The 24,909-nt window shown below is 40.0% G+C and overlaps 1 protein-coding gene across 6 annotated transcripts in view; it reads right to left on the bottom strand.

Annotated features, from left to right (window-relative positions):
- Positions 1–24,909, bottom strand: part of cib2 (calcium and integrin binding family member 2) — a 145,148-nt gene that overhangs the window by 70,179 nt on the left and 50,060 nt on the right. The window lies entirely within an intron of this gene.

A 24,909-nucleotide genomic window follows, 5' to 3' on the forward strand; every position in this document is an offset into this window, starting at 1 on the left:
TCGCCGTCTGGTATGAAGGCACCAATGTGCAGGATTGGAAAAAGCTGCAGGCAGTTGTAAACTCAGCCAGCTCCATTATGGGCACTAGCCTCCCCTTCCCTCCCCCCCCCCCCCCCCCCCATTGTGGACATCTTCATAAGGCGATACCTCTGAAAAGTACGTCCATCATGAAGGATTCTCACCATCCAGAACCTGCCCTCTTCTCATTGCTACCATCAGGGAGGAGGTACAGGAGCCGGAAGATGCACACTCAATGTTTTAGGAACCGTTTTTTTCACTTTTGCCTTTCAGATTTCTGAATGGTCCATGTACCTCATGGATATTCGCTCATTATTTTGCTCTCTTTTTGCAATACTTACTTATTTAAATATATTCTTATTGTAATTTATAGTAATTTTTAGGTATTGTGCTGTACTGCTGCCACAAAACAACAAATTCCATAACATACATATGTCAATGATAATTTTCAGTAAAGTAATGAAACAGAGGACCATGAAAGCTTACAATTTCCTAAGAAAGCCAAAACTGCAAAACTACCGCCTCCCAACACCTGTCCAAATCACCCATGTTCCACCAGCTCCTGACAACTCCATGAAGCTCACTCCTGCTAAAGACCAGGAGACATAGGAGCATAATTAGGCCATTTGGCCCAATGAGATTGATCTGCCATTCAATCATGGCTGATTTACTTTCCCTCTCAACCCCAATCTCCTGCCTTCTCTTTTGGGTAAATATACCCAAACATGAGTTCGTACTTTGTTGCAATCTTCATCGAATCAAGAGATTCACTTTCTTTAACCTTTTGAACAATATTTTCCCTAAGCCTCAAAAATAACAATGTATTTAAGCCATCGTGACATACATTTTCCAGGAACAATCAAAAAATATTAGTAGTTGATGAAAACCTCTTACAAATATCTTAACAAATTCCTTTACTGCTGTCTCATTATAATGACAGTAGGATTGTCTATCAAGTATGGGATTTTATTCAACCTATTGTCCTAGAAAACTTCCAGTTCTCAAATGCATTCCACACGCAGTTTCTTCATCTCCATATGCTGCATCCCCTGGGATTATCTGTCAGTCAGAATTCCAGTATTCAATATGTGAATTGACTGCCCCAATAACATTGCCCATTAGTCCATGATGCAGCAATATGCTATTTTTATTGTATTTCATCTCATCATAGCCCCAGAACACTTGTTTGCTGAGTGCATGACAAAACAAAAAGTATTTCAGTGGAAGCACAAAAATATCCATCACATAAAAGATGGTCTGAGTTAATTCTTGCTAAATCTCCGACTATCAGTGTTGCAAAGAGGAGGGACAGCTGCGTAATGGTGAGGATCTAATTTAGAGATGAATCATGGGATTGAATAGAGTCCAACTCATAGCTCCCAACATAAATAAAGGCCTAGAATCTGTTTAATCCTTTCTCAAATTATCTGAACTCTTCAGTTTAAATCCTTCTGTAGGTGGAAATGCTCAAAATGGTCTCAGAAGTTTGAAAATGTACATTACATTCTTGTCTCTGACCACGCTCCCCACACCACCCGCGTGCAGAACTACTGTGTTCTATGTTTAATTCAAGGGACCAAAAAGTTTCTATCCCTAGTTTTATGTAATTTATTGTAGCAGGGGATTTAAAGGAAAGGTCAATAAATGGATTGGAATATTAGATCAACTATGATTAAGCAGATTGGAAGAACATGTTTCAAAAGTTTCTGAATAATTTATTCCTGTTCATAGTCCAGCCATGAAGTATGAAATTGGTCTCATTCCTCATTCTTAGAAACACCCCAGTAAATATTCTCTGCCTCTTCCAAGTTAAGTTAAGCAAATTAAGTTACTAGATTTTCATTTCTTTCTAAATATTAGAACGCTGATACTAATGTCTTTGTTAGCCTCACTATATTGAAGTTCATGTTTCTCCATCTTAGTAACTACATCCATTCTGCAGCTTGGATCTCAAGTACACTAAATGATTTACAGGATCTCTAAAAATACTGTAAACATGATATGGTAGCATCACTGAGGTAAAGTACCAGCTTTAAGCCATCATGAGCTATTCATTTCTTTAAATGACTACTTAATCTACGTCAGAGATCTGGAAGTACGTGAGATTGGAAATACAAGAAGATGAGTCAGGCTACGTCTCCTATAACATTTTATTGTTTCCCTCCTTAAACAGTGTTACAGTAACCCTGTTTAACCTGTACAATTCTTTCTTCAGTACTTCCAGAGTATTTCATCGAGAATGAGTATGCCCCTCAAGGTCTGTTGCACACTCCACACTTGCTACCATAAATCTGTACTTAGTCTGTCATTGAAAAAACCCCCAGCTCTTGTAAGGTTACGTTGCTGAAACTTTAAAGTTGACAGGACAATTTCATCCTTCATGGCTGGACTATGAACAGGAATAAATAATTCAGAAACTTTTGAAACTTGTTCTTCCAATCTACTAAATTATGGTTGGCGTAATACGTATTGCAAACCATTTGTTTAAATTCCTTGTTACAATAAATTACATAAAACTAGGGATAGGGGCATGGAGTATAGTAGTGGCTGTACACAGGACTTTATTTTCCAAATGCATCTCCATTGGAAACAAAGATTGGAATTGCAGTCCCTATTAAACTGTGTTCAGCCTTTCATTGAGGATGAATTTCTGATCATTGGAATTCCACAAAAGTCAAAGCCTTTTAGAGGAAACCTTCCTGAGTTTATTATCTATCAAATGAAGACCTGTTCCTGATTTCATTTATAAAGTTAATTTAGATCTCATTGCCCCATTTCAGAAAAAATAGTGTTACCAAATCAACTCCATCAAACCCCCTTCTCATTTGAAGCAATCCACTGAAATAAAACCTCAACATATTTAGCACTATATAAATAATCAAATTAACTAGCTGCAGTTCTATTGTATGTTTTGAAATGTCTAAAAAAATTACAGCTAATGAAAGATTTTGAAGTCTAACTCTTGTAATATAGAAAAGACAACGCCCTTCTGAACCAGCATGGATAACTTCACTCACCTCAGTCTGAACTGATTCCACAACCTAAGGACTCACTTTCAAGGATACTACAACCTCGCATCCCTGTATTTATTTATTTATTTATTTATTTATTTGTTTGTTTGTTTGTTTGCACAGATTGTCTTCTTTTCTGTAGCTTTTCATTGATTCTATTGTATTTCTTTATTCTACTGTGGATGCCTGCAAGACAATGAATCTCAGGGCAGTATATGGTGACGTATATGTATTTTGATAATAAATTTTACTTTGAACTTTGAAGTAGGTGGAGACACACTAGACTGCAGATGTTGGAATCTGGAACAGAAAACAAATTGCTGGAGAAACTCAGTAGCTCAGAAAGAATTGATTGTGATGAAGGGCCTCAACTCTTTATTGTGATTTTGGTATTGAGCCATTGTTTGTTCAATTAAAATTTGGCTCAGTTGTGTCAATGGTTAGCAAAAGGAAGCTGTTGTTGATTAATCCAGATTGCAACTCTGAAAGGAAATTTGCTTTGGGGTGAAAATGATATTGGAATTATACCCCAGGAGCTTGCCTGGCTTTGACATTGATTGTAATTTCTTATTGCCATTGGACTTTCTGCGAGGAGGACCTTTTGACCCAGGTGGGAGAGTAAGCTATATTTTACTTCACTCCACCAATCAGGCTATTGCTGATCAGGGGCACGATCTACCATTCCAATCTTCAAACACCAATCTGGAGGAGATGACAACCAATGTCAAAGCCAGGCATGAAGACAGTGCCACAGAAAGTTTAATGATCTCCCATGCATGGTACTGGACTGTGAAAATACCTTTGGATCTCAGCCCCAGTAACCAGGGTTGATAGATGACCGGCAAACTGACAGTGCAGTTATTTTGACAGTGGGAGTTCTTCCTTTTGTGAAATGGCCAGGATTAATACACATCTTTGTGGTCTGACTTGACAGCATCAATATCAAAGCAGCACTGCAGAGGTGTTATTGCAAGTAAGAGAGATATACACATGCTCCTGGCTTGCTAAATTGCTGAATGATGCAAATTGTGCTAAAGTGAATGCATGCTATTCACAGAAGAAATTGTTAGGAGATCTTACATACAGTATGTAGCATCAAAACAATGGGCCAAGTTAGCAGCCAGATTTTTGCCATATCAATCAAGTTTGGTAGCCATTTATCTTTCAATGAGTTCTTGTTACTCAGTTCATTTGTTCCAAAATTATCTATTATATTAGAAGTTCCTGCCATTTCTGCTTTCCTGAGTTATTGATTGCTTTGCAGTTAACTGTGCACTGTGAATCACTCATTCATCTTGATATAAAATTTCCATATAATCTGCATTACTGCAGCCTTTTGATGTAAAATGACATGTTAACACTTATTCAGTCTTTAAAGTCACAAAACATCTCAAAGTGCTTAATTTGGACACCAACCACACAACTACATACCTGAGCAGATAAACTACTCATTGCAGGGCTGGGGGTATTTATTGAGACACAAAGGGACAAGGGCAATGGAAAAATTATAAAAGGATTAGGATTGTAAATCACAGGCATGGTAATCAGGGATCATTATCAATGTGTGAACAGGACCAGAGTTACAGGCACAGTTGGGAGATCAGCCACTGAAATGGGCAAATCCAAAGGGCTTCATCCTTTTCCCAGAGAGGTCAGAGCAAAATTATCTACATTGAAACCTCTGCTCCTTAGCTTATAGTTCAAATAATAACAACCCAAATGATGCTTCAAGCCCTACATGATTTATCATATTTGGAGCAACCAGACCACTACATAAATTAGTGGAAAGATAGGGAAAAGTTTTTACTGAAAACTTCTTGCACTTAAGGTCCAATTCATATCTCCACTTCCTTGATCCTTATTCAAAAACAACTTTTGATTCTGCAAGGTTCTCTTTTAAAGTCCTTATACTGCCATTTTCAAACAACTTGAAGATAAGGAATGAATACACTTGCACCTTCCTAGACAATACTACAACCTTAATGATCCTAAGATTCGTTATTGCTGAAAATAAAATTCTTTCAAAGGACCCTTCCTCCTCTGAATAGAGAGACAGTGGTAAATGAAACCTATGAGATTTGCCTTTTAATTGGTCATTTTTTAAGCACTCTGTATTTTGAGATGCTGGGAATCAACAAATCATACAGTGACTTGCGTAGACTCTTTTCACTGAGGCCGGCAAACTTCTGGAATCTCTGCCTCAGAGAGTTATGAAGTCTAGATCACTATAAGTATTTAAAATGGAGCTAGTTGATATTTTGAAAGATTAAAGGTTGAGGGCCATAGAATCTGGCACAGAAGGGGAGTCAACGCCTCAGGTGGGTTTGCCATGATCATATAGAATGTCAAGGCAGGCTTGAGGGGCTACCCCTACCCCTGCCCCTATTTCTTTTGTTATTGTGGAAGTGGAGGAGTCATTTTGAAATCACCTGCAGTTCCCTGTTGAATGACCAAGAAGCACTTGAGTAATGCAGAAAAGCTTATGGATTTGATAGAAGTCAAAGAGAGCTTGCAAAGCTTTCTTTAAAAAAATTATGGAACCTATAAATTAATAGTGCTATTCCAGAGAATGTACTTGACCAATAATGATAAAGTTAGTACTTCACAGGGTACATAAAGATAAACTCTGCTTACTCGGTGTCAGCTTTACCTAATTGTGCAAGATAAAAAATGTCTATAGTGTTCAATCACTGAGGTATCTAACCACAATTCCTTTACATTAGTGAATTAAATTGTCCAAAAATCATTAGAATGAAGATTGAAAATGAAGCTGCATGGAAATGTGAATCAATGGGCCTGAAATGAGATGACAATAACTGGAGACAGACTATCTACTGATATCTTTTATATATCAGCTGACTCTCACAGCTAGCTTGACTATGCCTCTTCCCACCCTTTCACATAAAAATGCTATTCCTTTTTCTCAGTTCCTCTGTCTCCACCACAACTGTTCTCAGGATGAGGCTTTCCATTCTAGAACATTATAGATGTACAGTGCTGTGTGAAAATCTTTAGGCACATGCCCTAGCTAGGGTGCCTACGACTTTTGCACAGGACTGTATCTACTAAATGTTAACCAATATTAACAAACCCCATAGGTATTGTTGTTTCAAGGGCAAATCAAGAGTGGATGGAGATGGCTGTCTTTCCATGGCGCACTTAAAATCAAAACCAAATTAATCCATGCAGGAAAGATATAAAGAATCATTTACAGTACCGTACAAATCTTAGGTACGCTAGCTATATATATATATATGCCTAAGACTTTTGCACAGTACTACAGTTTCTCTTCCATTACAATCGATACTGCCTCACCTACATCTCCTCAATTTCCCGTATATGTGCCCTCACCCCATATTCCCACTGTTATTACAGGGATAGGATTCTCTTTGTCCTTACCTAACACATTATTCTCTAATACTTCAGCCATCTAGGAGGGGCAGAGCAAAGTTATGATGGCTCTAAATGGCAACTCCTTTGATTGCATCTTTGGAAACAGCTTTATTTCTATCTTTGATATCTCTTTTTTTTCCTTTTCAAGATTCTTTAGAAGGCCCTGATCTGGAGTTACACTCTGACTTTGTTTTTTTGTGGGAATGGGACCCACTCTTAGGGTCTCATGGCTATCTGCTTTTTGATATCCCAAGGACGCAGCCTGGAAGATTAGCGCGCCTTCAGTGTGCTGGATTTTCGTGGCTCTGGAGACGGGCTGATTCTAGGCCAGTACCCCTGACTGAGGCATCGCGGGAGAACTCGGAACATTGGGAGCTGCGGGTTAGCTGCCGGGGGTTGTGTGTTCAGAGAGCTGAGCCTTTCTGGGGCCAACTCTCTGGGTGCAGAGCTTGGAAAAAGTGACACAACAGACCTTTAATGTCGTTAAAATCAGTGAGTTCTTTGTTCTGTCTCCCCTCCTACTGTGAAACAGGGATATGTCTTTTTCCCTTATTAGACAGAGAGAGAGCCTGTGGTATGTCGAATTACTGGATGAACAAGTAGTCTTTGGGGTTCTGCAAGTCTGTGTCTTTATTGATGCTTTGCAGCATGCTTGAGTGTTTGGTGGAGGGTGTTGATGCCTTTTGCTGGTAGGGGTGGGAGGGGGATCATTGTCTTGTTGCTGCTTGTGTATGGGGGAGCTTTGGGGATTCTAACTGTTAACTGTCATTCATTCTTTGGGTCACTCCTCTGTTTTTACGGATGTTTGCTAAGAAAAAGAATTCTCTTTCTTCCATGGTTGTCTATACTCTCCTATCAGATTCCTTCTTCTTCAGCCCTTCAACTACCACCCCCAGCTTCTTTCTTCATTCCCCCACCCCCGCCTACCCATCATCCCCTCACCTGGTATCACCTATCGCCCTTCCTCCCCCCCCCACCCCCACATTCTTATTTTGGTTTCTTTCCCCTTTCTTAACAGTCCTGATGAAGGGTCTTGGCTTGAAACACCAACTGTTTATTCTCATCATCGCTGACGATCAACGCTGGTGCACGTCAGGGATGTGTGCTTAGCCCACTGCTCTACTCTCTCCATACTCATGACTGTGTGGCTAGGTATAACTCAAATGGCATCTATAAATTTTCTGATGATGCAACCATTGGTGGTAGAATCTCAGAATGGGATGAGAGGGCATACAGGAGTGAGATATACCAGCTAGTTGAGTGATGTCGTAGCAACAACCAAAGAGCTGATTGTGGACTTCAGGAATTTCCAGGAGTTAACCTGCTGCTGCTTATGCATGGAAGAGGTAAGCTGGGGTTCTAACATTTATCTGTCATTCATTCTTTGGGACACTCCTCTGTTTTCGTGGATGTTTGTGAAGAAGAAGAAGTTCAGGATGTATATTGTATACATTTCTCTGACATTAAATGTACCTATTGAAAGCTATATCTTGGAGCAGTTGTCCATCCCTCAAAGTAAACGAGTTCAAAAGTTGAACTTGTTCTTGTCAAAGGGAAAGGAGCAGTGTCTAAATGTATGAATTATGACTGACTGATTGGTTGTCTGTTGTATCAAACGATGACAGAGGACCTGTGCAGGAGAGTTTTAAAATTAGGAAAGCCATTGCACTGGGACAGTTCCATTAACCTCAACCTTGGCAGTTCAGGTCCAGTCTTGTTAAAAGAAGACAAGGTCAGAGGTACTCAGAAAAGAAAACTGAAAGACAAATAGCCAGCTAGTTGACATGGCAAGAGTGACAAATTTTCTATATATTGTGTAACCTACTAAATTTAATAATTTGATTTATCCTAACATTTTCCCTGTTTACATTTTCAACTTTACGGTTTGAGGACTTGTGTTATTCTCAGTACAGTACATGGGACTGGACCTGCTTCCCAGAAGGCTGATGAAACACACTGCAGCCATTAGTGTCCACATCAGATAGTAAGAGCATTTCTCCAGGCTATTAGATGAATAGAAACTGGACTAATGAGATAAATGTGTGCGCAAAAGGTCCTCAGGATTCCCGCAGGCTTGGTAACCTAACCTTCAATGGAGTGCTCAAGGACTACTATCTTCTAGATGAAACCTAAACCAAGGTTTTTCAGGTGGACATACTGAAACCATTTCAAACAAGAACTGATGAGGTCTTCTACTGTTTAGCGTTCAACACAGATTTTAAAAGAGCAATTATCGGATCATATTTTACATAGATATTTGTGAGATACTGCAGTGTACAGATTGGCTCTGTGCTTCCTGCATTGCCTCAGTACTTCACGGAAGTAAAAATTTGAGACAGACTGACTTTGGGTGGGCTTTATATGTTTCTTGGGGGGGGGGGTCAGTGCTGTTGAAGTGAAGAGCAAAGTTGGATTTTATAACTCCTGTGAGGTACAAAAGATACTTGCTGAGGTATCTTGGCTTTACGCTCATTTGTTTGCTCTTTAACATGATCAGACTGAAGCTGTGAGCTGACCAAAATAGACCCAGGCTGTCGGAGAAATGTGCTAGGAACACAGCCAAAGATGAAGAGACTTAACCTGGGATGTGCCTTTTCATATTCTTTCCCTGGCAACAAATATGATCTGAAATAATGAATAACTAACAAGTTAACCTTAAGTTAAAAGATAACAGAAACTCGGGCTATTGCCATAAGAAATGCTCTTGGATGATAAGATTTCCCTGGACAGAATAATAATTTCTTTGTTTTTGCAGTGCTCACTGCACATTCTGATTATGCATCCACCTCTGCCAAGATTCTATTGATTATAAACTAGATTCCCTTGTCACACAGCTCTGTGTGTCCTGTTTACGTAGCTTTTCATATACTCCTTGAGGCATTTATAAACTATGGCTGTCAGATGGAATTCCCAAAAGATTGGTCGGAGTTGGAGGTTTGGCAGATCTCATCAGTCTTACAGATCAGGAGGCCATTTGCATTGAAATGAGTGAAACCTGAATCAATACTTCATTGTTTCCTTTGATTGATGAGCTTCAGATGCTCAGGCACATCCAGGTCAAAGCGAACAAAGCAGCCAGGCTAATCAGAGTGTGTGTGCAGGATCTAGCAAAATGTCAACAAGTCAAGGCTTGCTTTGGGACAACTGAACAGGAAATAGAAAATTACAACGTTCCACCTGCAGGCCAGTAGTTCTCCGGGAAAGGGACACAAGCTGATAATTAAGAGGTCATACTGAGGTAATAGGGTGGGCCAGTGTGTCAGTCTTTTTAAAGCATCCACCTCCAGGGCCCCATCTGCTGATAACTGTCTAATCACCACCCGAAGATCTCCAAAAGTATGCCAAGATTGGAGACACTGCTACTGAAGGAAAGGCTTGGAAGATCAAGAAATAGTCATGTGGGCAATTGTCTCCACACCTGTAGCCTGTTCCACACACTATTAGATAATGGCTGATCTGTTAACATGACAATACAGTGAAATGCCATCCAGCCAATTAGAAATCCCAATGGTTTGGCATCTACCTTACCAGATAGTGTCTATTGTGCTCCCTTTCCACTTATGAGTGTCTCAGTTCCCACAATGTTTTCCACATCCCAGGCCCCTGTGTTGCAATTCATTCAGCATGTTCCTACACCCATGCTCCTGTTCCACTCACTGAGACTCCGGTTCCCACACTCACATTCTATTTATCGGGCTCCCACTTCCCATGCTTTATTTAAACTTACCTGATTCACTGGAAAATGTATTACATTGCCTAACATTTAAAAAAGTGGATTATAATTATGTTGGTATATTAATCACAGTATTTACCAGATCAGAGCTCTCTGTACCCAACAAGAAATCTAGCTGAATGATCTGCTGCTTGACCAGCAACCTATAACTGAGATTGGATCATCTCACAATTTTGCTGCAGTTGCCTGATTGGGTAAGAGAGACGACATGGGTCCCAGTTTCAATCAATCATGTGTCTAAGCCAAATTCAGCTTTATTATTCAGATATTGGCAACTGATCACAAACTCTTTAACCCCAGTTGGCAATCTGCTTCAAGTGAAAAGATCTACAGTGCAAGACACTCAATATTGTTGGAGGATTTAGGTTCAAGAAAATGGCACTGAAATTTCAGAAAAGGGCAAATGATTCTTCTCATAATTGGCTCCGTTTCATTGAAATCCTGAGGTAAAATGTTCAGAGAAACAGGGAGTGGTATGACCCACTATTTCTGTGCCAACTTTCTGGCTTAATCTAATTTATCCCCATGGTCTGAATTTACCCTTTGCCCTCTCATGCTTTCCCACTAAAAACACAAAATATTGGAAACTCTCAACAGGTTAGGTGACATCTGTGAATGGAAAAATAGTTAACATTCTGGGTCTGAGATCTCTCGTCAGAACTGAGAGAAAAGTACAAATTAATTTTCAGTTGGAAAGAAGTTGAGGGATGTGTAGAACCAGGAAAAGTCTCTGATAGTGTGATTCCAAATGGGGGCAGTTACTCAGTAAACGCTTTCCCATCCCGAGGGTAAAACCTGGCATTCTTTCTGCAGGTTTAGTTGTTGTTTGTCCATTAGGCTTTTGGGTCTGATTAATAGATCAGGGAAAGAGGAACAGTTTTAATGGGGTGGGCAAACAGAGGTATTATGCATTTGAAGTTCTGCCCTGATCTGAATGAATGAAAAATTCCTAGTGTCAGAATGGCCTACTCTTTGACCTAACGTTCTCCCAGAGTACTGAGAAGCAGTTAGAACACATGAACATAAGAAATAGGAGCAGGAGTAGGCCATCTGGCCCTTGGAGCCTGCTCCACCATTCAATAAGATCCTGGCTGATCTGGCCATGGTCTCAGCACTATCAACCTGCCTTTTCCCCATGACCCTCAATTCAATCCCTATGCCAACCTCTAACTAACTGTGTCTTAAATATATTCAATGAGGTAGCCACTGCTGCATCCCTAGACCAGGGGTAGGTAACCTACGGCCCATGAGCAAATATTGGGATACTATGCTTATCTGGCCCGCGAGCGATTTTTCCTTATTCTGAGTGTTTCATGCAACCACACTGATAACACTGACGGTCTTGTTTCCCTTGCTCCAAGTTCCGTTTTGTTTCGAACCAAACACTGGTATATACGAATGACGAGAAGGTAGACTACCTTATTAATATGTAATAGATACTCTTTGTGCACGCGCAGGTTTTCAGATGGGATCGTTCAAATTTGTAAACAGAAACAGCATCACTGTGTTTTAACAAGAAATCCACGCTAAATATCCAGATATTTACATGTGCTACTATACTTGCTGAATAACTCGTGTTTCGAAATAAAATCGAAGAAAAAAATTCCAATGGCAATGAATGCAAAGCGCAGAAAGGCAGACACTGAGTGCTGAAATTTCCAAGACACTTGAACACTACATTATTTCTTTATCGAGCAAACTGGGAAACCAGTTTGTCTCATTTGCCTAGAAAATCTTGCTGAGTGGCAAACATCAGGCGACATTACGAGACCTGCCATAGAGGAAATTTTAACAAGTTTACTGGGCAAGCAGGAAAGTTGAGTGAATGAAGGCTAGTTTCGGAAAACAAACATCATTTTTTGCCAAGAAAAGCAGTGAAATGAAGGAAATACCCGTGCCAGCTATGAAGTCTCAAACATATTGCAGAAAAGATGAAGCCTTTTACAAATGGAGAGTTTGTCAAAGTATGTTTACTGGCAGTGGTGGATATTGTTTGTCCTGAAAAGAAATCTTTATTTGCATCTATCAGCCTCTCAGCAAGAATGATCACACAGCGAGTTGAAGAAATGTCGACAGATGTTAAAAGTTATTTAAGGGATGCCTGCAACGAATTGCAATGTTTTTCAATTGCACTTGATGAGAGCACAGACTTGAGAGACATTGCTCAACTTGCAGTGTTTGTGCAAAGAGTGACCTCAGCTTTTCAAATTTTTGAAGAGCTTATTCAATTAATTCCTATGAAGGACACATAACTAGATGTATTTAAATGGATAATTCACATATTTCAATTTTTTAATGACATTTATCTGGCCCACCGTCCGCTCATTAATACGCGATCCGGCCCACAGAGGCAAAAAGGTTACCAACCCCTGCCCTAGACAGAGAATTCCGTAGATCCACATAGAAAAGTAGTTTCTCCTCAACTCCATGCTAAATATATTCCCCTGGATCTTGAGGCTATGTCCCTAGCTCTAGTCTCACTTAGAAGTGGAAAAAAATTCTGCCTATATCCATCTCTTTCATAATTTTATATATTTCTATAAGATTCCCTCTCATTCTTCTGAATCCCAGTGTGTATAATCCCAGGCTACTTAACTTGTCCTCATAGGCTAACCACTTCATCTCTGGAATCAACCTGGTGAACTGCTTTTGCACTGTCTCCAAAGTCAGTATATCTTTCCTCAAGTAAGGAGACTAAAACCGTACACAGTATACCAATTGTGGCCTGACCAGTAACCTATACAGTTGCAGCATAACCTGCTTGCTCTTAAATTCAATCCCCTTAGTGATGAAGGTCAACATTCTATTTGCCTTCTTGATAGCCTGTTGTGCCTGCAAACCAACCTTTTGCGATTCATGCACAAGCACTCCCAAGTCTCTCTGCATAACAGCATACTGCAGTCTTTCACCATTTAGATAATAATCTGATCTTCTATTTTCCCTTCCAAAATCGATGACCTTGCATTTATCAGCTTTGTACTCCATCTGCCAGATCCTTGCTCACTCACAACCCATCTATGTCACTCTGCAAACCTTGGCACTATTTGCTTTTCCACACAATTTGATGTCATCAGCAAACTGCTATGCTACACTTGGTCCCCTCTTCCAAACCGTTAATGTACATCATTAACAGCTGCAGGTCTAGCACACTGACCCCGAGGCATTCTGCTCACTACTGGCTACCAACCACAGAAAGACCCATTTATCCCAACTCTCTGCCTTTGGTTGATTTCTGATTTCAGATTCAGATTTATTTATCACATGTACAAGGAAAGTTACGGTGAAGTGCCTCACTTGTGTTAACAAACAACACACCTATGGATGTGCTGGGGGCAGCCCGAAACTATCGCTACACAATCTGCAGCCAACACAATGCTCAGCAGAGCCACATAAATCACAACAAAACAGAACAGAACAAGCATCAAAACAACAACAGCAAATCAAGTACGTTGCCTCCCTCCCACACAAATGGACAGTCCTCCAAGCCTTCAGCCTCCAAGCTTCAACTTCAGAACTTCCAATCGGCCTTCGGGCTTCCATCTTTGGTATCAATCCCTGGAGCCCAAACTTCAGGTCCCAAAATCCAGCTCACCAACTGACAGGCCCTCATGCCTCCTGCTCGCATGGACATCTGATCCCGGGATAGTCCCAACATCCACGGACATACTTCATCACCCGTCCATGTTGCTGGCCTTCTAGCCTGTGTGGAAACTTAGATTCTGGATATTCCTCGACCCACATCCACATCGCTAGCCTTCAAATGCAGAGTGGAAGCCTGACCTCTAACCTGTCCACATCTCTACCCCTAAACCTAACCTGACCCCAACTCCCCTCTTTGTCCCCAAAACAGAGGCTTGTTGGTTAACCAATCCTCTATCCATGCTAATACAATACCCCCAACTCCATGCAACCTTATCTTATGGGTAAGTCCTTTATGCAGCACACTATTGAACACCTTATGGAAATCTAAGTATACAACATCCACCTGTTCCCCTCTACCCACTCTGTTTATTATATCCTCAAAGAACGCCTGTAAGTTCGTCAAACAGGACCTGCCCTTTGTGAATCCGTGCTGTCTCTTTTTGATGGAACCATTCAATCCAGATATCTTGCTATTTCTTTCTTAATGATAGCCACCATTTTCTGCTTTACATAATTATAAAAGTTTTTATTATCTCTTTTTATATTTTATGCCAGTTTACTTTCATAATCTATGTTCCTTTTCCTTATTGCTTGCTTAGTGATTCTTTGTCGCTTTTTTAAAGTTTTCCCAGTATTCCGGTTTCCCACTGCTCTTGGTAACTTTGTATGCATGAGCTTTTAGTTTAATGCCTTCTTTTGTTTCCTTTATTATCCAGGACAGGCTCTCCCCACCCTTACTGCCTTTGCTTTTAACTGAAATATACTTTTGTTGAATACCATGAAAAATCTCTGTGAAAGTCTTCTACTGTTCTTCATCTGTCCCACCTGTGTTTCTACTCTATGGCAGCCAGCTCCTCCCTCATCCCATTGTAGTTTTGGAAATATTGAGGTGACAACTGCTTCTCAATGACAAGATTGATGACAATAAACAAAATTGTGGACCTGAGGACAAGATTACTGCATTGGAGAGAAATCAGGGATTGGTGTATTCTATGTCTGAGCGAGATGTGGCTTTCTCCGAGCACACCAAATACAGAGATCAAATCAAATTAATTTTCCAAATGGACAGAAATGTTGATTCTGAAAAGGCAAAAGGTAGAGGTGTATGTTTCATGGGAAACTCTCAGTGGTGTCCGTTGTGGCGTTTTTTTTTTTAACTCGTGTTCCCTCAAACTTGAACACCTAACAATCAAATACCAACCATTCTAGTTCTCTGCCATAATCGTGACTACAGTTGATGTATCACCAGCAGCCAACAATATTCAAGTATTTGAAATACTACACGATGCCACTTCCAAACGAGAAACAGTCCATTCTGAAGCATTTCAAATCATAGTCAGGGATTTCAACCAGGCTTGTTTGAAGAAAACCCTGTCCAATTACTGTCAGTATATAGCCTGCAGCACCAGAGGTCCCAACATACTAGACCACTGTTATACTAAGATAGGGAATGCTTATCGTTCCATGCCCAGACCACATTTTGATAAATTGGATCACTTGTCTATCCTCCTACCTGTGCACAGGAAAAGGCTAAAGAGCAAAGCTTCAGAGATTAGGACAACAAAGAGGTGGTCGTGGGAGGCAGAGGAATGGCTGCGGGATTGCTTCGAGTCGGTGTGTTCAAGGACTCATCTGTGAATCTGAATGAATATACCACGGTTGCCACGGACTTTATCAAAACAGTTGCAGATGAGTATGTCCCCACAAAACCATTCAGTCTTCCCCAATCAGAAGCCCTGAATAAACAATGAGATCTGCAATCTGCTGAGGGCCAGATCAGAGGCATTCAAGTTTGGTGAGTTACAAGAGATCTAGGAATGATCTCCAGAAAGACATCTCATGGGTGAATGGGCAATTCTGGACTAGAATCAACAAAGGATCCTTGTCAGTTGTGGCAGGGCTTAAATACTATCAACTATTATAAACTTAAACTAAGCGACATAGGCGACAGCAGAGCTTCACTTCCAGATGAACTCAATTCCTTCTATGCTCACTTTGACCATCAAAACATGTGAGGAACCATCACAAATTCCCATTGTCTCCAATGATCTTGTGATTTCAGTCTCTAAGGATGATGTGCAAGCAGCCTTCAGGAGTGTGAAAACAGGAAAAGCATCTGGCCCAGAGAGGGTACCTGGCCAAGCTGTAAAGGCCTGTGCTGGAGTGTTCACTGAAGTCTTTACCCTCTTGCTTCGGCAGTCTGAGATACCTGTCTGCTTCAAGCAGGCTTCTATAATACCGGTGCCAAAGAAAAATGTGGTGAACTGTCTCAATGACTATCATCCAGCAGCAACTTACATCCACAGTGATGAAACGTATCAACTCCTGCAGAGAAACAACTTAGATACACTCCAATTTACCTATCAGAGCAACAGGTCCACAGCAGATGTCATTCCATTGGCTCTGCACTCAACTCTGGAACATTTGGACGGCAAAGACACATACATCAGAATACTCTTTATCGACTACAGTTCAGCATTCAATACCATCATCCCCTCAAGATTAATCAATAAGCTTTGAGACCTTGGCCTCAATACCCCCTTGTACAATTGTATCCTGGATTTCCTCACTTGCATATCCCAGTCAGTTCAGATTGGCAACAACATCTTCTCCACAAACTCCATCAGCACAGATGCACCACCATGCTGTGTGTTTAGACCCCTGCTCAACATACTTTACACTTAATGACTATGTGGCTAAGCACAGCTCCAATGCCATGTTTAAGTGCGCCGAAGGCCCCAATGTCATAGGCTGAATCAAAGGTGATAATGAATCAATATATAGAAGGGAGACTGCAAATCTGGCTGAATGGTACCATAACAATAACCCCTCACTCAGTGTCAACTAGGCCAAGGAGCTGATTATTGACTTCAGGAGGAGGAAACTACAGGTCCATGATCCAGTACTTACTGGAGCATTGGAGGTGGAGAAGGTCAGCAACTTTAAGTTCCTCGGTGTTATAATTTTAGAGGACAAGGCAGCTCCTCTACTTCCTTAGGAATTTGCCAAGATTTGGCATGACGTTTAAAACTTTGACAAACTTTTATAGATGTGTAGTGGAGAGTATATTGCCTGGCTGCATCACACCCTGGTATGGAAACACCAATGTCCTTGAATGGAAAATCCTACGAACAGTAGTGGATACAGCTCAGCCCATCACAGTTAAAGCCCTCCCCACTGTTGAGCACATCTACATGAAATTTTGTCTCAGGAAAGTATCATCCATCATTAGGGACCACCAACACACAGGTCATACCATCAGGGAGAGTGTTCAGGAGCCTCAGGACTCACATCACCAGGCTCAGGAACAGTTATTACTCCTCAGCTGTCAGGCTCTTGAACCAAAGGGGATAATTTCACTCAAGTTCACTAGCCCCATCATGAAATACTTTTTCAACCTACGAATTCACTTTCAAGGGCTCTTTATCTCATGTTTTTGACATTTATTGCTTAATTATTTATTACTATTGCCTCCTTCTTTTTGTATTTGCATTGTTTGTTGTCTATTACACACTGGTTGAACAGGCAAGTTGGTGCAGTCTTTCATTAATTCTGTTATGGTTATTAATCTATAGATTTATTGAGTATGCCTGCAAGGAAATGAATCTCAGGGTTTTATATGGTGACATATTATGAACTTTGATAATAAATTTACTTTGAACTTCAATTCAAACACTTCAAGATTGTTCACTTTATCTCTGTGTGATTACAAGATATTTCCTGGAGTTGTACTGGGAGCCCATGAGATCTTCATGTATTGATTTTCTCACTGGCTTAGCCTTGTGAGGTCAAAGATTGTTTTTTTTATTGATTAATCTCAAATCCTAAAACATTGCTTTGTTTATGAAAACATAACCTTGTATTGATTGAAAGGAACGCAATATACATACTGTAAATAAGAAGAGTAATTGTATGGTGAAGACAATTTCCCCTTTCATTCGAAGCTGAAGCCATCACTTCTGCTGCTCACTCATTAGCTTTATTAGTGTATCAACAAACAACAAGTTTCACAACATACGTCAGTAACAATAAAGCTGATTCTGCCATTTAGGATTGAGAGGAGCAAAATCTTTTCCAATCAGAGGTGGTGAATCTTTAGAATTGTCTACACAGGGCAGCTTTGGGAACCTCTGCATTATCTTTATTTAGAACAGAAATTGGTAGCATTGTGGACATTCAGAGAAGACATAATAGGTAGAGCTGAAAATGGCACTGAAGAGAAAGGTCAGCTGATGTAGATGGGTGGCTTGAACAGCCAGATGGTATACTCCTTCTTCTCTTTCTTACCTTGTTATGCTTATGCTCAAGCCTCTTCTCTTCTTTCTTACATTGTTGGCTAATTTTGCCATTGATAAAGCACTATAATTAAATATTTAGTTAATTTCCTCTCAAGAATTCCATTTTCACATCACTAATTAGCTAAAGTAAACACAGGTATTGTTTTGTCTGTTCAAAGCTGTTTCAAAGGGGGAAGGCTTTTGTGCACTATTTACAGTTCTGCTTTCCAATTTCCTCCCTGTGGTCTTGCTCCTCCTCACATCCATGCCAGTCTCATGGATCAGTGGTTTTCTTAATTTGGAATTATTCTGAGAAAAAAAAAGAAGGGAGTTCTCCCTGAAACCCTACCCAATATTTATACTTAACTGAGAAGACAGAAAGAGATTGCCTGTCAATCTCACACTGCTGATTTTAGAAATTTGCTCTGTGAAAATTGCCACAATTTCTACTGGTGACTCCACTTCAAGATAAACTACCTCATTTTCTAAAAAGACAAGTAGAGTATGCTGAAGTAATAGAATGAAAGGTAGAAACACAATCCTTTGGTGAAATTACAAGGAAAGTGGGACACAATGTTCAAGCAACTTTTGCCTATAGACTTCTGACTACTCCACAGAAGGGCTGGATTCATCAGCTGTTGAGTATCACGAAACAGTGATCACCATCTCAAAGTTGGAAGTCAGGTGAGAAGAATTTTTTTAGTTTGGAGCATTGTTAATCTTTGCAGTTCTCTATCTAACAAAGCTGTGGAGGTATTCAAGACAAAGTTTAATATTTTTGATATTAAATAAATTAAGGAATATAAGGTTAGGACAGGAATGTGGTCCTGAGATGAAAGATCAGCCATGATCTTACTGATGACTGAGCAAACACAAAGGACCAAATGGTATACACTCATATACCCCCTAATTAAGTTCTTTTGACAAAAAGCTGGGGGAATGTTCCAACCATTCTTTGACCTTACTCTCAGCATTCAATGTGACAAGCCTTGCTTAATACACCAAGTGCAAAACATCAGGCATGTCCATCAGTGTGCGTGGCAGGTGTTAATGCTGAATACAACTTGGTGAAGATTGAACACAAGAAATTCTGCGGATGCTGAAAATCCAAAGCACAGAAGCAAAATGCTGGAGGAACTCAGCAGGTCAGGCAGCATGCATGGAAATGAACAAACAGTCAACAATTCGGGCTGAGACCCTTCTTGAAGTCTGGAAAGGAAGGGGAGGGGAAAATGCCAGAACAAAAAGGTTGTGGTGGCGAGGGCAGGGGGGAGAGGGAAGATAGCTAGAAGGTGATAGATGAAGCCAGATGGGTGGGAAAGGCAAAGGGCTGGAGAGGAAGGAATCTGATAGGAGAGAAGAATGGACCATAGGAGAAAGAGAAGAAGAAAGGGTCCAGGGGAAGGTGATAGGCAGGTGGGAAGAGGTAAGAGGACAGAAAAAGGGGGGAGGGGAAAGAATTTTTGTATCAGATGGAGAAATCCATCAGATTGGAGGCTACCCAGACTGAACATAAGGTGTTGCTCCTCCACCCTGTGGTGGAGATTAATTTGCTTCAAACAAAGGACTCCATATAGGATCAAACAGGCCCATCAGTCTAACCTCTCATGCTATGTTTGAGCCTCCCCTCAACCTCTACCAATGACAGCCTTCCTCAGATAGAAGCTGGTGAAACATAAATCATATGGGAAGATCTCCTATGTGGGTAAAAGCAATTCTGCTGCAGATTTCCCAGCTCCTAGTTTGCGAATCTTCTTGCTGAGCCTGTGTCAAGCATTGTGACCATGTCTGCAGCTCAAAGCAGGGACATTTCCAGCTTTAACTGAAGTTGCTCGGCTCTTTAAACACAGTCACTCTCATAGTATGAGTGGGGGGACAATTCTGCCTGTGATGTGGCGTTGAGGAACTCAGAGACTGCTGACTGTGGGCAGAGAGAGTAGCCGAGAACAACACTGGAGCTGTCAGTTGTCACCAACCCGAGCTCACCCTAGATTAGCCTGAGCTCAAAAAAGCAGCTGGAATATTAGAACTTTAGCAAGTTTTTGACAAGAACAGGCCATTTGGCTCAACAAGGCTTGCCAAATTCCTCTTCATATAGTGTGTTGAAATAATTATTGAGTTTAGATTTGAAAGTCTCTAAGGTACTACTCTCAACTCCCAACAAGGTACTTTGTTCCATGTGCCCACAACTCGCTATGTAAAGAAATGCTTCCTGGTGTAGTCTGAAATCTCCCTTTACCTGTGGCCCTGTGCCCTTGATGATGGATTAATTTTGAAGTAGCAGCTGGCATCCACCTTATTTATACCCTTAATGATTCTGAACATTTCTATCATGTCTCCTCTCATTCTACATCTACTTAGGCTAAAAAGATTTAATTATTTCAATCTTCCTTCATAGCTCGTACCCTGCAGATGTGGAATGAGTCTAATCGTCCTTCTCTGAACTCTCTCCAGTGCCTTCACAACCCCTACACAATATGGAGACCAAAAGGTTGCATCAAGTTTATACTGTTGATGTAGGAAGATCTTTGCTTCCTCTAAAAAGAACGTGAGTGAGAGAGAGAGAGAGAACCCTTCCGAAGCTCAGAGCAATTGGGATTTTGAAACACTGCAGCCAATTAGTGCAAAACAAATAAAAGTTGGCCAGGAATCGGGAAACTCTGCTGCTCCTCATGTAATCACACACTGAATTTGGAGGTCTGTGGGGGCCACAGTTTAATGCCTCATAGCTGCATCACTTGAACTAATATAAAAACTCTACAGCTATGGAAATCTGAAATGAGTTGTGTGATTACAGGAAATAGGGCAATAAATTATGAAAATGACATAAGATACTTAGCTATAATGGGTTCAGTAAATGGCAAAGATCTATCTAATATGGGAAAATGGGCAATTGATCATTTTAGCTGAAATAATAAAAATACATAATATTTAAGTGGTGAGGGATTTTGAGGCATAGAAGGATCTTGGTGTCCTCACTCTTAATTTGCAAAAGATTAGTCTGTAATTAGAAAGATGAATATAATATTCACTCTGAGGGGAATTGCACGTAAAAATAGGGAAATTTTACTTCATTTACATTGGGCATTAGTGTGACCATATTTGGAATGCACTTATGGTCACAGTGCTTAAAATAAAAGGCAATTAGAAATTTATCTCAGAGCATCAAAATGTGGGATATGTAACTGGTTGTCTATTGACAGGTAGGTGACAACAGAAGAAGTGAAAAGAGAAAATGAGAAAGATATGGGGAAAGGATGAGCAGGAGAAAGAGAGAGATAGAATTAGAAAGAGTGAGACAGAGTAGAAGAGAAAGAAAGAGAAAATAACGTTTAAAACCAAGGGAGAGAGGAGGGACAATAACGAGTAAATCAGAGAGCAATGGAGAGAGAAAAGGTATAAGGATAAAATAGAGTGGGAACAAACACAAGAAAATAAGAGAGAAAATAAAAGAGAGAAGATCAATCAAAAGAGAACAGGTATAAAAGTGAAAAAAGGAGAAATAAACCACAGGCAACACACACAAAATGCTGGAGGAACTCAGCAGGCCAGGAAGCATCTATGGAAAAAAGTACAGTTGATGTTTTAGGCTGAGACCCTTTGGCAGTCCTGATCAAGTGTCTCAGCCCAACTGCCAACTGTACTCTTTTCCACAGATGCTGCCTGGCCTGCTGAGTTCCTCCAGCATTCTGTGGGTGTCGCTTAGATTTCTAGCATCTGCAGATTTTTCTCTTGTTTGTGAAATAAATCACAAGATCGAACTGCCAGCGTAAATATCTGTTATGGCTCTTTATGCATTAGTGACAAATATGACTTCCTACTCCATGCAAAAGTTTGTGAAGAGTATCTCACAGATTAAGGTTCTGTTCATATGAAAATGCAGAAACATAAAAATTAGTTCACACATTAAGCAACACCCTCTACACTTGTCCCACCATCGCCTGCCAGGGCAGATTTCTGGCCACCTTCTGACTGCAGCTGAGGATTTATCTGACAAGATGCAGCAAAGATAAGAAGTGATTTATTATAGAACATGGCAGGGAGGATTTATGCCAATAGGCTGATATACTGTACAGGAGTTCACAGTATATGCCTGATTGAGCTGCAAGTGACTACACACAGAGAGCACAGATAAGCACCTCAAGTGGCAATCAAGACAGCGCAGCTTAGCTCGGTGCAGTGGGGTTTGTCTACAGATCGCATGACACAACATGAATGAGTACGGCAGCGTCGGAGGCACCAGCTTTCAGATGAGATAGAAAGAAGAGCAAAACACTAAGTGTCAATCTTTCAAATATATTTGCAAAGAAAAAGCTAAATGAAAGTAAACATGAGTCGCTTAGAGGCAGAGGCGAGACAAAACAACCATGGAGCATAAGGAAACAGAAATACATTGTGATTAATATAATGGTTAAAAGTATAAATAATGGATAATCAAGAGTTTTATCAAAAAGAGAAATATAAATAAATCAGCTGAGTCAGACCTTGATTTACATACAGTAGTACCTTTTGGCATAATTTCAGTCATGTACAAGCAATAAATTGTGATGCTTTATTTTTATATATTAATGATTTCCCCTTTACAGGGTACAGTGTGGTGGCCAAGATTGCACAAATGTGGCTAGAATACACAGGCCACTCAGCTGCCTCTCCATTCAGTTACTATGAGATATTGTCTCACAAACATCATGGCCCACGTGCCTTTACCCACACGTTATCTCCTGTTGTAAATGTTCACTATGAGCTTAAGGAGAAAATTACATGAAATTGATTCAAAAAGTGACACAGCAATGACATTGTCTGTGCTGTGACAAGACCTCAACTTGAACACAGAAAATGGAAAGGCTGAATAAGCTCCTAAAAGTACAATGAGACACTTGAGCCTGTAGACCAGGGAAAGGAGGCAAAAATTAAAACAAGTATTTCTACAAATTTATCAAACAATACTCAACTACTGTTTGATATTAGTGAGGCATTCATACAAAAGATGAAAAAACTCAAACAGAGAAAAAAAGCAATTGCATAATCACTTAAAACAGGGAGTTGTGCCAACTTCAGGAAAGAACACAGCAGAGCAGTTAAATAAACCGCTTTAATCGCTTGGAGTTGCAAAAAAATTGTCGGTGCTGGAGGAACTCAGTGAGTCAGGCAGAGTCTGTAGAGAGGAATGGGCAGTCAACATTTTGGATTAAGTGCCTTGATGCAGATAGGTTCTTCTAAAAGCTTGTTTGTTTTTTTTCTTTGTGCTTCAAAGGTTAGTTTGAGAAACTCTTAGAGAATCAATGCTGCATAACGCTAAACTGGATGGAAAAGCTGTGCCTACACCACAGAGCAGACGGCCAAAATCATTAAGCAGAAAGGTCACAAATCACAGCCAGTTTCTAACGCAGATGAAACTGGCACATTTTGAAAGTGGATACCAAAGGAAACCGTTTTTTTCTGAAGAAATTAGAAATATGTCCTGGGTTCCAAGGTTGCAAAAGACCAATTAATCTTTCTCATCTGTAGAAATTCAACAGGGTATTTTAAGGTAAAACCTATACTCCTTTATCCAAACAAAAACCTGTGTGCTCAAAGTCAAAAATAATTTTTGCTATCAATGTTTATGAGAGCTAGCTGATGTACATGAGTCGCCAGTGCTGTTTAAGAACTGGCTTCATTGTTGTTTTCTGCACGAAATGGAATAGTACTTGGGATCAAAGAACATGGATAATATCCCAGGCTACATGAATAGCTACAAGCTGTGCATCCTAATGTAGAAGTGGCTTTTCTTTTTCCAAACATACACAACACCCCCCTAGTATGTGTTGTGGCAGGAGCTTTGTAAGCAGTTTAGAATTTTTAAAAATTATAAATGTTATTGTATTTATTAATCCTTCATAAGATGTGCATAGTATGGTAATAGTTCATATGTTATTAAGCTTAACTAAATCTACTGTGCTATAATAATTGGCCATATGGCATGAGAGAATTAATATGTGACAAAAATAAGTTTTAGTTATTTGTATATAATTAGGTTTTCCATTGATGGAGAACTTCACCTTTGGAATAAAATTGTGAGCTGTATCAAGGGCCAAAAGCAGAGCACTTGCTGTTCCCAGGAGCCCACAGAAGCAGAAGGAGTGCGAGAACACTACTTTGCTTGAGAACTGTTTGCTTCCTGACTTCCATTCTGAACTATTCTCAAGGTGGTATTAAGGGCTCTTGCTGACACTATACATCTGCTGTCACTAGGGATCTCCAATCTCAGTAGGGCTATGAAAATTGTGTTTACTCCAATAGACAAATGGTTTACTAACTGCTTCATCAAACAATTTTCTCATAGATATTGACTGAAGTGTAAATACTAATGTAGTAACCAATTGAAAGGGATTACTTATTTATGCAGCACCATAATTTCAAGATAAATCAGCAGTTGATTAAAGGTAGGCACTGTTGTAAGGTGGAGAATACTAGAACCAATTTGTACACAATGAGCCTTCACAAGCAGGTAATAAATAAATTTTAAATATTATTAAAATATTTCTTTAGAATGTACAGTATACAGAAATAGAATTGAATAGAATTACTCAGAGTTCACACTTGATCTGAATTTGATCACAGTGGTTGCCTGAAATTATGGTGCTATATGAATAAAGTCATTCCTTTCAATGGTAGAAAGATTGCACTAATCCAATTTCAAAAATATAGTCAGCTTAATGTAGTTGGAGTGAGGTTTTGGTAAGTTAAGTTCCCTTGAATTATTATTTATATCCACTAACGCTAAATTCAAGGCAGAGATTCCAACACCGATTCGAAGCTACCCATGTCAAGGTGACATGAAAGATGCATTTTT

This window comes from Hemitrygon akajei, chromosome 21 (assembly GCF_048418815.1).
Source record: "Hemitrygon akajei chromosome 21, sHemAka1.3, whole genome shotgun sequence".
NCBI lineage: Eukaryota > Metazoa > Chordata > Chondrichthyes > Myliobatiformes > Dasyatidae > Hemitrygon > Hemitrygon akajei.